The sequence below is a fragment of the Rattus norvegicus genome, chromosome 3 (genome assembly GCF_021556685.1).
Source record: "Rattus norvegicus strain SHRSP/BbbUtx chromosome 3, alternate assembly SHRSP_T2T, whole genome shotgun sequence".
Lineage (NCBI taxonomy): Eukaryota > Metazoa > Chordata > Mammalia > Rodentia > Muridae > Rattus > Rattus norvegicus.
In genome coordinates, this window is record NC_141536.1 from 166,428,285 (window position 1) to 166,442,428 (window position 14,144).

Genomic DNA, 14,144 nt, shown 5'->3' on the forward strand with positions numbered 1-14,144 from the left:
CTGCAAGACATTCTGAGTCTAGCTAAGGCCAGATGACAACCAGAGGAACAAGTTGCCAAGGAAAGGCCCCTTTAGGGAGAGAGGGTTGAGAGCAGAATCTTCCAGTTAGCATGTATCTGGGCCAGTAGTTAGCCTAGTCCTACCTCAAGAACCAAGGCAAAGGTTGCCATATTTTGAAGGCCATGCTTACACATGATGCTGGACAAGAGCCCTTCCCTGTGCTTTCCTTCAGTGCTTGGGAGTCTGGCCCATGGCCTGAGCACTTTATTGAAAGAGTATTGCCATGGGAGAAGGGCCTGAGGTGAGTTATCTGGGACCCCCTGAGGTGTGTTACCTGGGTCAGAACCTCCTGAGATGGGTCACCTGGGACAAGGGGCACTGAGATGGGTCGCCAGGGATAAGGATCACCATTTATAGATGGCCATTCTCTGTCACGTGCTTATATCCTGGGATTTTAAGGCCTTTTTTTTTAGGGTCCTTGATGTCCTGGACTCCCTTAAGAAAAGGGCGTGACTTCTGCAGATGCCTCTCTCCTATCAGTCAGAAGCTCCTCCACAATTTCCTCTTTTTATAGTCTTGTCTCTCTGGAGGCATTGATGGCACTGGATGGTAAGTCTCTCTGTGGCTGCATGCGTGGCCCCCACCTATTCAAGAGACTGTACAGGTGACAGACGGGCTTTTGATCAGCACAGGACAAGGGTCTGACTTTTCCACAGAATTATCACTTTCAGATCAATTTAACTAATCTGTCCCAATTTGTTCCCTGTGCCTGCAGGTGCCTGTTTTCCTAGGGGATAACATCCACATCTGCGGGGCGAAATCAAGAGCAAGCAAGAATGACCCAAGGGACCGGGTGGACTCGGCCTAGATGGCTGCCTCTGAAGGAGGCTCTCATTACACAGTCACCTTTGAGCAGCCCAGAGGTGTAATTGGCACAGTTGACTGCATATTTCTGGGGCCTTTCTAATACCTCTTCTGATGTGATAAAATTAGCCTCAACCACAAAAGAGAAATGAATAGACTTTTTAAGCAAATGTGTAGAGAAAGCCCCCATTTGTCTGGATCAGTTAAAAGTGGTCCCATCTGAAGTCAAGGGTGCACGCTGGGTGACCCTTTAAGGCGGCACTCAGACTTAAGATGTTAGATTGTCTCCCTTTAGATTGGGAAAAAAGAAAAAGAAAGAAATAAAGACATTGGCACTTCAGAGTGAATTGAATACAAAGGCGGTTGGAGCCAGTGATGGGTGGAGGGAGAGAACTGAGCTATGCTCTGACCCCTGGGTTCTGAGATTCGAGCTAAGAGGCCCAGAATGGGAAGAGCAAGTAAATGGGTTGTGGTCCCTAAGATAGCCCATTTTATCTCACACATCCTGCCCTCCTCATCTCTACCTGGGCACCACCGAGACGCTCACCTTGGTTTCCACTAAGGTTTTTCCCTGCTTCAATGGGGAGAAAGTGGCAGCCTGGGGTCCCTCAGGGTGCAGGGGAAAGAGATCCCATTCTCACCCTTGGCCTCGTTCACTACAATGTACTGGGACCACAAGGCTGGAGGATATTAAGATTTGCTTGTATGTCCTCCTTTACCAAAGAAAAGTCCCGAAGACCTAGATGATATAAACTAAACTTAACTCTTTGGGAGTAGCTGTCCTTTGGGAGTAGCTGTCCTTTGGGAGTAGCCCTGGATTCTCTTTACCTGCTATTGGTGGTGGTAGCACCACCCACTTCTCACTTGCTGAGGCAGGTCCTGCTCTGACTGACAGGTCTGAGGCTGCTGTGGAAGGAAGGTGCTGCAGGAAGACTGAAGAAGACATGCTTACAGGCCTCACTAATACCTCAGAGCACTGAGGAGAGCACAGAGGTGAGGCGGAGCTTACTGCTTGGCTGTATCACCCAGGAGCCACCACTAAAGGGACAGATGGCACCCGGGTCTATGGCCCAGACCTCACAGAATGGAAGACCTACCCATTCCTGGGAAAGTCTCCACTCAGCCTCAGCCTCAGTTGCTCAGCAGTGAGGAAGCTGGCCTTCGGAACCCAGGGCCAGATGCTGTGTTCGTTCCTATTGAGGTGGCTTGGCTGCTTGGTCACTCCAACTTCTGAGCTGTAGTTTGCACACCCGGAAAACAGTGGAAAGTAGGAATCAGTCCAGTGAGGTGGCTCAGTAGGGATAGGTGCTTGCCATCGAGTCTGATGACCTGAGCTTGCTCTCTGGGACCCACGGGGTAGAAGGAGAGAACAGAAGTCGTCCTCTGACCTCTGCAGGAACACCATGGCATGCATTCGTGTGTGCATGCGCACGTACAAGTAAATACTAAAAGTGACGTGTGCGTGGTGACCCTTCTGTGGTCCCCTCTAATGAGGGGTCGTTTGGAAATGGGAATCGATTTGGCCAACAGAGGCTAGCCCTGGCAAGGCACATCCAGGGGCTGTGGAAAGGGACTGTGTTCCCCAGCCCAGGAGCCTTTCTGACACAGCCTGTGGTGAAGTCCCACCACTCCTACCATGAAGGGAGTATGCAGAGGACCCCATGGAGAGCTGCAGAATTATGCAATGTTGACGTTCCTGTATCACTGATGCTGTCGGCAGTCACCTGGAGCTGTAGTTTGTGAGATCGAGTGTGGCAGGTACATGTGTGGTCTTGGGTAGGAGTCCTCTTTCACATTTACAGGGAGTGACTTGGGGAGTGGTGGCCAGAACTTCAGGGTCGTGGATATTTTAATGCAATCTGTCTGCTGCAGTCGGGAACTGGGGAGAAGCTCTCTGGGTTCTTCAGCAAATTCACACGGCTTGGAGCCTGGGTTTTAACAGTGAAGAGATGTTCTGCAGCATAAAGGCAGATTGAGAATGACCGCAGGTTCAATGAAACCAAGATTTCCCGGGCCACAACTATGCCCATTCACTGCTGGAACCCTCCTGCCCCTTTATAGGCTTCAGCATTCAGCAGGTGCCAGGGTAGGGACAGCAGCTGCCTGTGGTGCTGATTCCAGCACAACACTCTCAGGATCTCCACAGCTGGTGCATTGTGCCGGCCACGCCCAAGGTTTGAAACCCACGATCTGGGGCCATCAAAATGGGTCAGTGGGAAAAGGAGCTTGCCACCAAGCCTGACAACCTGAGTTCAATCCTCGGGACCCACATGGTGGGAGGAGAAAACTACTTCAAACACACACACTCTCAATAATAAATACAGGAACCAATGTAAAATATCTTATATATTTTAATATTTGAAGTGTGAGTCTGTGTGCTTTATGCACATGAGTGCAGGGGTGTGTGGAGCCAAGAAGAGGGTGGTGGGTTACTTGGAGTTGCAGGTGGCTGTGAGGGCTGCCTGATGTGGGTGCTGGGAACAATTCAGGTCGACTGCAAGAACGGCAAGTGTTCTTCAGCGTCAAGCGGTTTTTCCAGACATCGAAAAAGTATTTTAAAATTCCTCTATCTTTTAGCGCCATACGTTCCCCACTTTGGATATCATGCTACCAGAACGTAGTTACTAGACTCTTCTTACAGAAAGTTTTCTCTCTTGCAAAGCCCAGAGAATGGCCCAGCCAGGCTCCCAGTTAGCATAGCCCCTTAGTCTCCTTAGATTCTCGTCGTCCTTCAAGCCACATGCCTTCCCCCAGGACTATCCTTTGCTCTCTTCACATCGCTGAGCCCACCACCTCCCAATCTCTGCTGTCCACTTACAGCATACAGCAAGATCATGTCTCTGTCTACAGCTGTAACAGTCATAGTAGGTCTGCTTCCCTTCCTGTAGGGCAGTGGTAAGGTTGGGGTGGCGAGAATGGAAACCAGGGAGCAGGAAGCGGCTTTCCAGGAGAACCTCCTCAATAATTAATAATAATTAGTAGCTGTGGGCAGAGAAGACGTTGCGGAGGCTTCTCCATGTGACTGGATGTCCGAGTGCAATAACTATTTCTCAATATCTCTGGTTAATAAAATAAAATAAAATAAAATAAAATAAAAAGCCTGTCTTGGGCCATAAAGGAGATTGGCCACAAACAACTGTGACAAGGACCAGCAATCCTTTTGTCGGGATGAGGATGTTCAAAACCTAGCTAGCAGCTCAGGTCAAGAGAGTGAGAGACCCTGATTGTCGCTGCCTGACAGACATTTGGAAAGCGGTTAGTAAGTCAGGGTGTGTCCAGATGTTGGAATCACTGTGAACGTGTGCTCAGCACTAGGCTGCTTTTTCCTCTAGGATATGGCTCTCCCATGGCAAGGCCACCCCTCAGCTATGGTATCAAGCCAGGCTTGAAATCATCACATCATTTAAGTGAGAAATATCAAGCAAGTGTTTCCCTATCCACCTTACAGCCTAGGATGCCGAGATTGATGGACGACCTTAAGTGAAATATTGGTGTTTGTTGCATTAGGAATTGAAGGAGGTGAAACTTAGACCCTGCTTGTCTAGGGGGCCCAGAGCCTGCTGTACGCACTGTTATATCAGTCTTCTCTGGGACATTGCCTGCCTTGTGATCTTCTGGGGTTGAAGAAAACCTACTTGGGGGGATTGACTTGGGTGGCTATCTCTGTGTGGGTAGGCGGATGCAAGAGAGGGATCTCAAAGCCACGAGCTGTTAGGTCAGATGCTCCAGAGCCAGAACCTAGCTTGTTGCTACAGTAGTTAGGGTCAGAACCTGAGTCCTGGCATCGATAAGAAGCCGAGCTTGACCATCCAGCCCTTAATAGGTCAACTAAACAAATGAGTCATGATGAAGGCAGACAAAGAGGAGTTACTGAATCTGTTCCCATTATGAAGAAGAGTAGAAGCCTGCCCGGTGAACCCCAAGTCAGTCTTTGAGGTTTTCACAGAAGTTTTAGTTTTAAAGGGTAAGAGGCATACACAATTAAGCATTCTTTGTCTAGGTGTGTCCTGTCTATCAGTGACCCATCACTGTCTCAGGCCCTGCCCATCACTGACCCGTCATTGCCTTAGGTCCCTGTCCATCACTGACAAGTCATAGTCTCAGGTCCTGCCCATCACTGACCCATCACTGTCTCAGGTCCTGTCCATCACTGACAAGTCATTGCCTTAGGTCCCTGTCCATCACTGACAAGTCATAGTCTCAGGTCCTGCCCATCACTGACCCATCACTGTCTCAGGTCCTGTCCATCACTGACAAGTCATTGCCTTAGGTCCCTGTCCATCACTGACAAGTCATAGTCTCAGGTCCCGCCCATCACTGACCCATCACTGTCTCAGGTCCTGCCCATCACTGACCCATCACTATCTCAGGTCCTGCCCATCACTGACCCGTCATCACCTTAGGTCCCTGTCCATCACTGACAAGTCATTGCCTTAGGCCTCTGCCCATCACTGACCCATCACTGTCTCAGGTCCTGCCCATCACTGACCCATCACTGTCTCAGGTCCTGCCCATCACTGACCTATCACTGTCTCAGGTCCCTCCCATCACTGACCCATCACAGTCTCAGGCCCCGCCCATCACTGACAAGTCATTGCCTTAGGCCCTGCCCATCACTGATGAGTCATTATCTGGGCTTTACTGTCTCCTGTAAGATGGTCTGACAAGCTGTCCTAACTATGTGGAGTCTCTTTGCAGGAGATAAGGTCCCTCTCTGGCTGGCACAGGCTTCAGCCTTTTCCTTCTCCCAGAATGAGACTCCTTAGAATAATTCTAATTGCTTTGAGGTCCATTGCCTCAGTAGTCTGATAGCCCAAGGGTGGGCACCAGCCAGAACAGTGGCAAGTTCTCCATCCCTTGGCTGGGCGTTGGGAACCTGCCAGATCTTCCTGTGGGTGGTTTTTCCCTGACAAGGTGGTGGCGAGGCTGGCCTGTGCTCCCAGCTGTGGAGGTCACTTGGCTTGCTGGACCCATCATGCTTTTATAGTCATGTGTCTCCTACTCTCCCGGTCTCCTCATAAGCACAGTGAAGCCCGAAGTCCTCACTCCAAGGTGTTGCTTTTCTTAGCTCCCACCCTGCCCCTCATCCCATCCATCCTGGGTCCTGCCTCAGGGCCTTAGCACCTGCTGCTTCCTCCCTCTAAGATGCCTGTCATATCCACGTGGTGGTTCTGAGATTCTCCATTTCCTTGGGGTCTCCGGTGAGGGTAGAGCTTGGTCAAGTCCTCCCACTTCCTGAAGAAGCTCAGGGGGTGCGAGGGTTCCTGCCTATCTTCTTCTGGCCCTCGAGGTCTGGTTTGAAGGATGACCCAGGGCACTGACCTGTCCTCAGTAGCATCTCCCTGGTGTCTTATGAAAAAAATAACACCTTGACCTAACATCTGTAACATCTGTCCCTGGCATCTGGTGTCAGATCCCTGTAACTCACTATTCCTGGGAAGGACACTTACTGCTTTTAGGTCATTTGCTTGAGGAAGAAGGCCAGATGGCACTAGGGCCCTACGTCCAGGCAGCGCGGGAAGCGTGCTTGGCGATTTAAAGGGGGGAATGGAGGAGGAAGCATTGGATCCAGTGCTGGTGGCTCTCGCTAGTTATTTTTGTTTTATAGACTTTTATCCTCTATGTATAGGCTTATAGTCACAGCAGAGAATTTTGCTGGTGATGAAGTTATATAGAATTCTGAAACCCACCTTCAAATCCACTGGGTGTTTGTATTTCTTCTGATGCTCAAAAGGTGGCTTCTAAGGAAAATTTAGACAATAAGGTTTTGCATAATGAAAATAAGAATCACCTGTAATATCTACTTTTTAAAAACATTTTTACTCACCTCATCTAAGATAGACCGATGTTTATATTTCTGGCCTCTGGTGCATTTTTATTAACACGTAACATGGTACATACGCACCATCTCCGTGTACTTTACCTGCCCCTAGATGGTGTGAAGGACAGCTACTGTTGACTCAGTGGTCTCACACCTCCCCCCGCCCTCTCACATTTTCCTCTCACTAGAGAACACAGCAGCCTCAGTGGAGGGAGGAGGTGCACCCGTCCCCCAGCTGTCTTATGCCTTGGCCACAGCAAGATAAATCACCAGGGGAGACTGGGCCAGCAGGGTGACTGGAGGGTCTTCTGGACGCTCCTTGTGTATAGGAAGCTGCCTTGCTTTGATCTCTCTATGCTCCAAGGCCTCAGGGTTAGGTCCTGTTTGTCTGTATTTATACCCTATCCTCTCTGTATTCCCAGCAGAGCAGATGGCTCTAGTGGGGACCAGTCATGACCCCCTTGAGAGCAGCCTGGGAATCTGATCTGGGTTGAAACGCATCTGGTTAAAAACGAGGGTGAGGTTGGTGCAGTGAACTTAACAGCACCCTGGTGGGTCACTGGGGACAGCTCGGGGTTCCGCCATCCTACCCCACCTAGTCAGATCGAGTTGGGAAGCAGGCTTGAAAGAGCAGCTTTTCCAGTGAGTAGCTGTCCCCACGTTGGCACAACCCTCCCCCCTCCACATCCTTACTCTTCTTCCTAAAAGACTAAAAAACATTCTTAATGGTGTCACCTAGTACCACTGATATCAAACCCTGAGGCCCTTAGGGATCCAAGGAGACCTTTCCAATGAGGTGGTGTTCAGTCACTGAGGACAAGAAGGGGACAGCAGGGTGAAAGCCCAGGGGAGACGCTGTCCGGATAGACACAGGATGGAGAGGGAGGAAAGAAAGGCTAAGGTTGGGGTCCCGTGTCACCCACCAGAGGGTATCCCTGGGACACCGTTCATCCTTCATGGCCCAGAGTGGATCCAGATGTGCTGGTCAGGCAGTGGGTGCCAGTGGAGGCTGTTCTGGCCCCCTGGTGACCAGCACGGCTTCCTGCGGTGCTAGGTGGAGACTCATGCCTGCTGCTGCACTGCCACCGTGCTTAGCACAGCAGTGGGAGGCAGCTCTTGGCCCTTTACACAAGGGGGACACATGGTACGTTTGTCTCTTTGAGTCTCTCTTCTCTCACTTACTGTGACACCTTCCAGTCACGTCTGTTTTCTGAAAATGGCATGATTTTCTTTCTTTCTCTCTCTGGCTGAATAGTACTCCATTTTGCACCTTCAAAGTGCTTGCTTTATCCATTCTGTACCTGAGCCGTTCAGCTGATTCTACAACTTGGTGACTCTGTTCCTGTAAGTATCGTTGTGATGAACAGGATGAATGGGTAGAGGGACGTCCATAATGGACCGTGGGCCCAGACGTGGGTGAGCCAAGTGGGAACTAACCCTGAGCCCATGGCCATGCACATACATAGTCACAGTCACAGGAGGCTTGCCAGCGTGGTCTGCAGATGAAGAAATGGATGTGGCTATTTCTATCTTTTGTCCATCTATGCTCTGAGCCATACTTCTTCAATCTGTGCCATCCAGAACCAGAGAGAGGCCCTCACCACAGGGATGGGACGTGGAGGAAACAGCATGGGGCCAGGACTGACCACCCCCCAAGGCATAGTGCGTGGGGGCTCACATTGCTACAGGACAGATGCTGCACATCAGGAGTGAATCTACTCCTTGATAGACAGCTTTTTTTTCATTCCCAGTTCTATGTCTGTGGACAGTCTGCCTGTTTTTAATTCTGTCTGGATCCTTAAAGGGGCAGGTGCTCTGGCCAGTAGGTGTCCTTAGTGTTTTTTAGCTCTCGAGGTACTCCTTGCAAGATAGCCAGGTGGCAAGTAGGGAATGCTCTCGGGAAAGTGTAGGCCAGCATGTCACTACCTCACCTGCACCTCAACAACTTTCCAGGCCACAAATTTCTGCCCTTGGTTTCAGGAAACTCAACTGCCATCTGATGAGGAACAGGGTGGAGGGGAGCTCGCTGAATCTCAGAAAGTCAACTGGGACTCCAGGTTCCCAAGCCTTTTGCCCCACTGAGCACATGGTCTGAGAGGACATGAGGGGCTCGCATGGGTTTAAGAACCCTTCTCAAATCTACTTCTACTGGGGTGGCCATGGTGGGCCCAAGGCTGTCACTTCACTTCCTCAAGGTGGAAACCATTACACTATGACTGGAAGTTTCCCACCTTGCCATGCCTCCTAGGTGAGAGGCTCTGTGGGTCCTGGACCATGGCTATGGTAGCAGATGGGCCATGAGTGATACAGCCCATGGTGCAACCACTGCAGTACCAGCAGCCAAGGGTTCTTATAGCTGGGCCCTGTCAGCAACAAGGTGTATGACTGAATTTGAAAGCCACTTTGCTATTAGTTCTTCTGTCACCCCACAGAAGACAAGTGAGGGAGGGGTGGAATCTGAACAGGGACAAGGACAGCCACTGTGAAGGGACAGATACAAAGCTGGCAGTGTGCTTTGCGGATGGGGTTTGAACCTCTTCCTCTCCAGCAGCCCCTTGGTTCTAGAGAAACAGTGCCAGTCCTGTTGGTCCTGGCTGTGGAGAGGGTCAGTAGCTCAGTTTCCTTTAATGATAATTTTGGCCTGAGCTTTGGAAGTGTTCTGGAACCTTCTGACCCATGCTTAGTTTCCATGAGATACAGAAAGGCTGGGCACAGTGCTGTTGTGTCTGCTCCAGTGGTCTCAGTGACCTCATCCTGTCATCCTCGTGTTTGCATACCAGCTCTCAGGACCCTTTGCCTCTTCCTGTTGGCACCTTTGCCCTAAGAATCACATTTCCCAGCCTGCCTTGCAACTAGCTGTGGCCGAAGGGCTGAGGCAGTGGGAGGAAGAGGAAGAAAGGACAGAAACCCAGTGTTTTATTCCTCCTCACTTAAGAGGAGGTCTTCTGCATCAGGCGTGCATGCTCCAATGATGGTGCGGGCTCATCATTTCTTCTCCGATGAAGCTGCCACATCCCACCATGGGTCATTCCCCAGGAGCACAGTCTTAACCACCCACCTCTTCATGTATGGAGAAAATGGCAGATGTACAAAGAGGAGGCCCGGGCAGTGGGGTAGTGGAACAGCTCGGAGTTTGCAGGTACAGATGGTGAGTCTGTCTCTAGGACTCACCAGACCTAGGAGAATAGCAGCTCCTCATTGACCCTGTGGATCAAACACCGAGGTATACCAGATGTCTAGTTAGATATTAATAGGTTTGGGGTCAGTTGCTGAGGGATCCCTTTCTCATTATCAGCAGCTTTTAAGGCTGAGCACCCCAAACTTCAGGACTCTGGTATCTATCTAATAGGCTCACAGAAGGCCATCAGTAGGCAGCCATCTAAACCTCATAAGATCACTCCTTGACCAGGCTTTCCAGTGAAGAACAAGGAGGGAGCACTGTCTCTTCCCAACACGTCAATCTAAATGGACCTGTCAGTCATTTGGACAGGAAATCAGCCCTCAGGAAAGTTGTTCCAGAGTCAATGAACAGTAGGAAGGAAGTCCATCTAAAATTAAAATGCAGGTTGAAGTAGGGGCCGCTATGGCCACCATCCACCTTCAGCCCTTGAGAATGTACTGCTTTGCTTTGTCATAAGCCCTTCCTGGACAGTGTGTGCTTCTCTGTGTATCTCATCTCCCAAGGACCAGAAAGCCAGAGCGAGTTTCCCAAGGAACACGATGGCCAGCTAGCACCACAGCCTTGGGGTCTGTGGACAGGCAAAACATGCAAAAATGATCACCAGGTTGACCAGTAGTAAAACTCAGAAAAAAATAACAACAAAAACCCAGGCAGGAACAGAAGATGAAGTGTCCAGGACCTGGCTGAGGGCTGTCACCTTAGTGAGAGTGTGGTCACACATTTTCTATAGTGAGAGCACGTCCTTCTTAGAAAGTGTGGTCACGAGTCCTCCTTAGTGAGAGTGTGTACATGTGTCCTCCTTAGTGGGAGCACAGCCATGTCTCTTCCTTAGTGAGAGCATGAACCTGTGTTTTCCTTAGTGGGAGCACAATCAAGTGTCCTCCTTAGTGGGAGCACGGACGCGTGTCCCTTGAGTTTGCTACACTGTCACTGGTTTCTAGTCGCTGTGTGGAGCATCTTGTGTATGTTTTTCCTTCTCTCTTCTTGGCATCCAGCAAGGTGTAGGATTCTGATTCTCACCCTCAGTTCACAGAGAAAACGTTGCTTCTCACCTGGATGCTTTGCTCCATATTGCAAAGCGACAACCAGTGCTGTGGATGTGTTTCCTCTGACAGCAGAGTGTGTCTGCAGCCAGCAGCTCCTAGGTCTCTAGATTGCCAAGGAGGTCTCCTTTTAGGGGTAACTGTGGGAGTGGACCCTTAGTACCGCCTTTGATGAGTGTGAGCAAAATCTCTGGAATCTTGGCTGGTGTTACTGCTGGGCACCAGGGCCCAGAATCTCATTGCCTTAACTTCCTTATATTTTAGAAGAAACTAGAAAACATAAGTCGTAAAGCGAAACGCATTTATTTCTAGTTCAACCCCATTAGGTGGGTGGGGAAAGGACATCTCATTTCTTCCCCCACCGCATCTGTCACCGCCTTAGTTTTAAGAGCCACAAGATGCATGGGAACGTTTAACGGTGAGGCAGGTAACCCGGCTTTTGCTGTGGGAAGGGGATCTGGCTCCAGGTTGCTTTACTTCTCTGTTACAGAGACAAGATTTTATTCAAGCTTTAACTGAGGAAAAGGGAGTACTCTGTACCCCTCATTTTGGAAGAGAAAGGGCTCAGGTTTCATGGGATAAAGAGTTCTTGTCTCTAAACCCACTCCTTCGATAGAGGGAGTGTCTTGTCTTTGTCAGCTTCAGCTTCAGACCCTTTTAAGCAATCAGACTTTCCAAGAGGCTTTGTTTTGGCTCATGGTTTGAGAGGATTCAGCCAGTCATGGTGAAGCATGAGGCAGTGTGAGGTAACTGGTGACACTGAGTCCCGGGTATGCCATCAGGTAGCAGGAGAGATGAACGCCAGAGCTCCACCTCCCTTCTCCCTTTTCTCTTCTTATCCAGTATGGGCCTGGTACCATGAGTGGGTCTCCCTTGGTTAAACCTCTCTAGAAACCCCCTCACGGACATGCGCAGGCATGAGGCATATTAATTTTGAAGTGTGAAAAAAAATTAAAGCCAGTCTGAAGGGGTGGCACAGAAGTGCATCTCTTTAGAAGCTTTCTCCTGTCCAGTATGACCTGGAGAAGAGCAGGGTCTGGTTCTTGAGCCCTTAAAGAGTTCATGTCGATTACCGACTTGTTAGACTCTGTCGCTGCAATGGAGATGGGGCATGCCTGTGGGAGGGGCTTCCTTGGCTAGCTTGCTAAGGTGAGCACTGGGGCCTGCCCTAGGGTCGAATACAGAAGGACACAGCAGTTCCCTTCGGACCTGCTTCTCTGGCTGATGAGTTGAGAACTTCCCAAGAGTCTTCTACTGCCCATCGGTCTCCTAGGAACAACAAAACCATGGTAGAACATGTAGAATCTGTAGAGATACAGGAGAGAGAAAGAGAGACAGAGAGAGACAGACAGAGACACAGAGAGAGAGACAGAGACACAGAGAGACACACAGAGACAGAGACACAGAGAGAGACAAAGAGAGACGTAGAGAGATATAGCCTTCAGCAGAGCCCGGTACCCCAAATGCTCTGTGAAGAGCGGGGATTTTGTTTCTATTATTCTGACTGTTGTTACTTTTATTAAGAGTTTGCTGTCCTGCCGGTGTCCTCTTCTGTCCCTTCCGCCTACGAGTCGCCCTTCAGCGAGCACTGTTCAAGGGATGCAGACTTCCAGACGGCCCCTATTCTCCTCCGTTCACTTTCAATTGCCTTTTAATGGCTGAAGGATGGAGTGAAATTACAACCTTGGGTAGCAGCTTGCCTGGGTGGCTGGAGCGGTCTGGCCCTTTGTATCATAGACTATAGCTGTGTTCGTGGTCCCCAGGGCAAAGACAGAGCACAAATCAGACCCTTTATTGCTTCTGCTAGCTCAGCAAGAACAGTCCCAAGGGGGGAGAGGCAGAGGCCCCTGGTGAGTGAAGCACTTTGCTTCCAGGAATGTGAGTGTCGGTGTCAGACCAGCTCTCTGTGACATTGGTTTAGGCAGGTAGTATGTGGTGACCAACATGTGCACTATGGGGCTCTCTCTCTCTCGCTCTGTCTCTGTCTCTCTCTCTCTCTGTCTCTCTCTCTCTGTCTCTATCTTTCTGTCTGTCTCTGTCTCTCTCTGTGTGTTTCTCTGTGTCTCTGTGTCTCTCTGTCTCTCTGTGTGTCCCTCTGTCTCTGTCTCTGTCTGTCTCTGTCTCTCTCTGTTTCTCTCTGTCTCTGTCTCTGTCTGTCCCTCTCTGTCTCTCTATCTCTCTGTCTTTGTCTCTCTCTGTGTCTCTGTCTCTGTGTGTCTCTCTGTGTCTCTGTCTCTCTCTTTATGTCTCTCTGACTCTCTGTGTCTCTGTCTGTCTCTCTCTGTCTCTCTCTCTTTCTCTCTCCTGTATTTCTATAGATTCTACATGTTCTACCTAATGAGTCAACTTGGTCTTTCCCAAATAACCTATAAAAATAAAATGTAACTTGCAAATCAAACAAGCAAACAGAAATGGTTGGGAGCCCATGACCAATCTAGGCCCTCTGTGACCACGGAGACTTCTCTCTCCCCAGCTTTTTAGACCCTTTCAGGTCTTTGTCATGGAACGCAACAGCTGTGCCAAATTGGCATTGGTTTCTGTGAGTGACAGCCTCCGAGCCTTGTTTACATCTCACGGGGAACAGTGACGTTGGAACTGAGGGGATTTGGGCCGCTATCATTGTGGGATATTTTCCTATGAGATTCTCTGTACCAGAGAGAGTAGGCACTGACAGATCAGGGAAGGCTTCGTCTGTGCCCAGCTCCTGTTTATTGGGGTTAGTTACAGGCATGTGGGTGACTCAAAGTCAGCCATACCATGAGGCTTTCCCTAAATCAACCATACTATGGAAGAGTTCTGTAGAATGGATGACCAGCAACACCTCACACTGAAGAGACTCCTGGGTGGCATTATAGTCTCTATGCTACTGGGGTCCCACTGTTTACTTCTTACACAGCCTTAGCCAGTAGAGGGGCCTTGTGATCATTCTGTATCCCTCTATAAGGGAAAATTAAAAGGCCAGATCTCATGAGGGTCTCTAGTGGGTAACCACAGCCTCTCTGCTAGGATGGTCTCATCCAACTGGGAGGAAACAGATGCATAATATATAGACTCTGTGGATAAAGTCCCATAACAATGGTGGCTTAAATCTCATCAGTTCAATTGTCAATACCCATGACAAACAATCCCTTAATAGTTACCACATTATATTAATTATATTACATTATATGTGTTCTAGAATATATATTTTGTTTTATGCATTCTAGACTATATATCTTCTTCAAGCATGTGTATT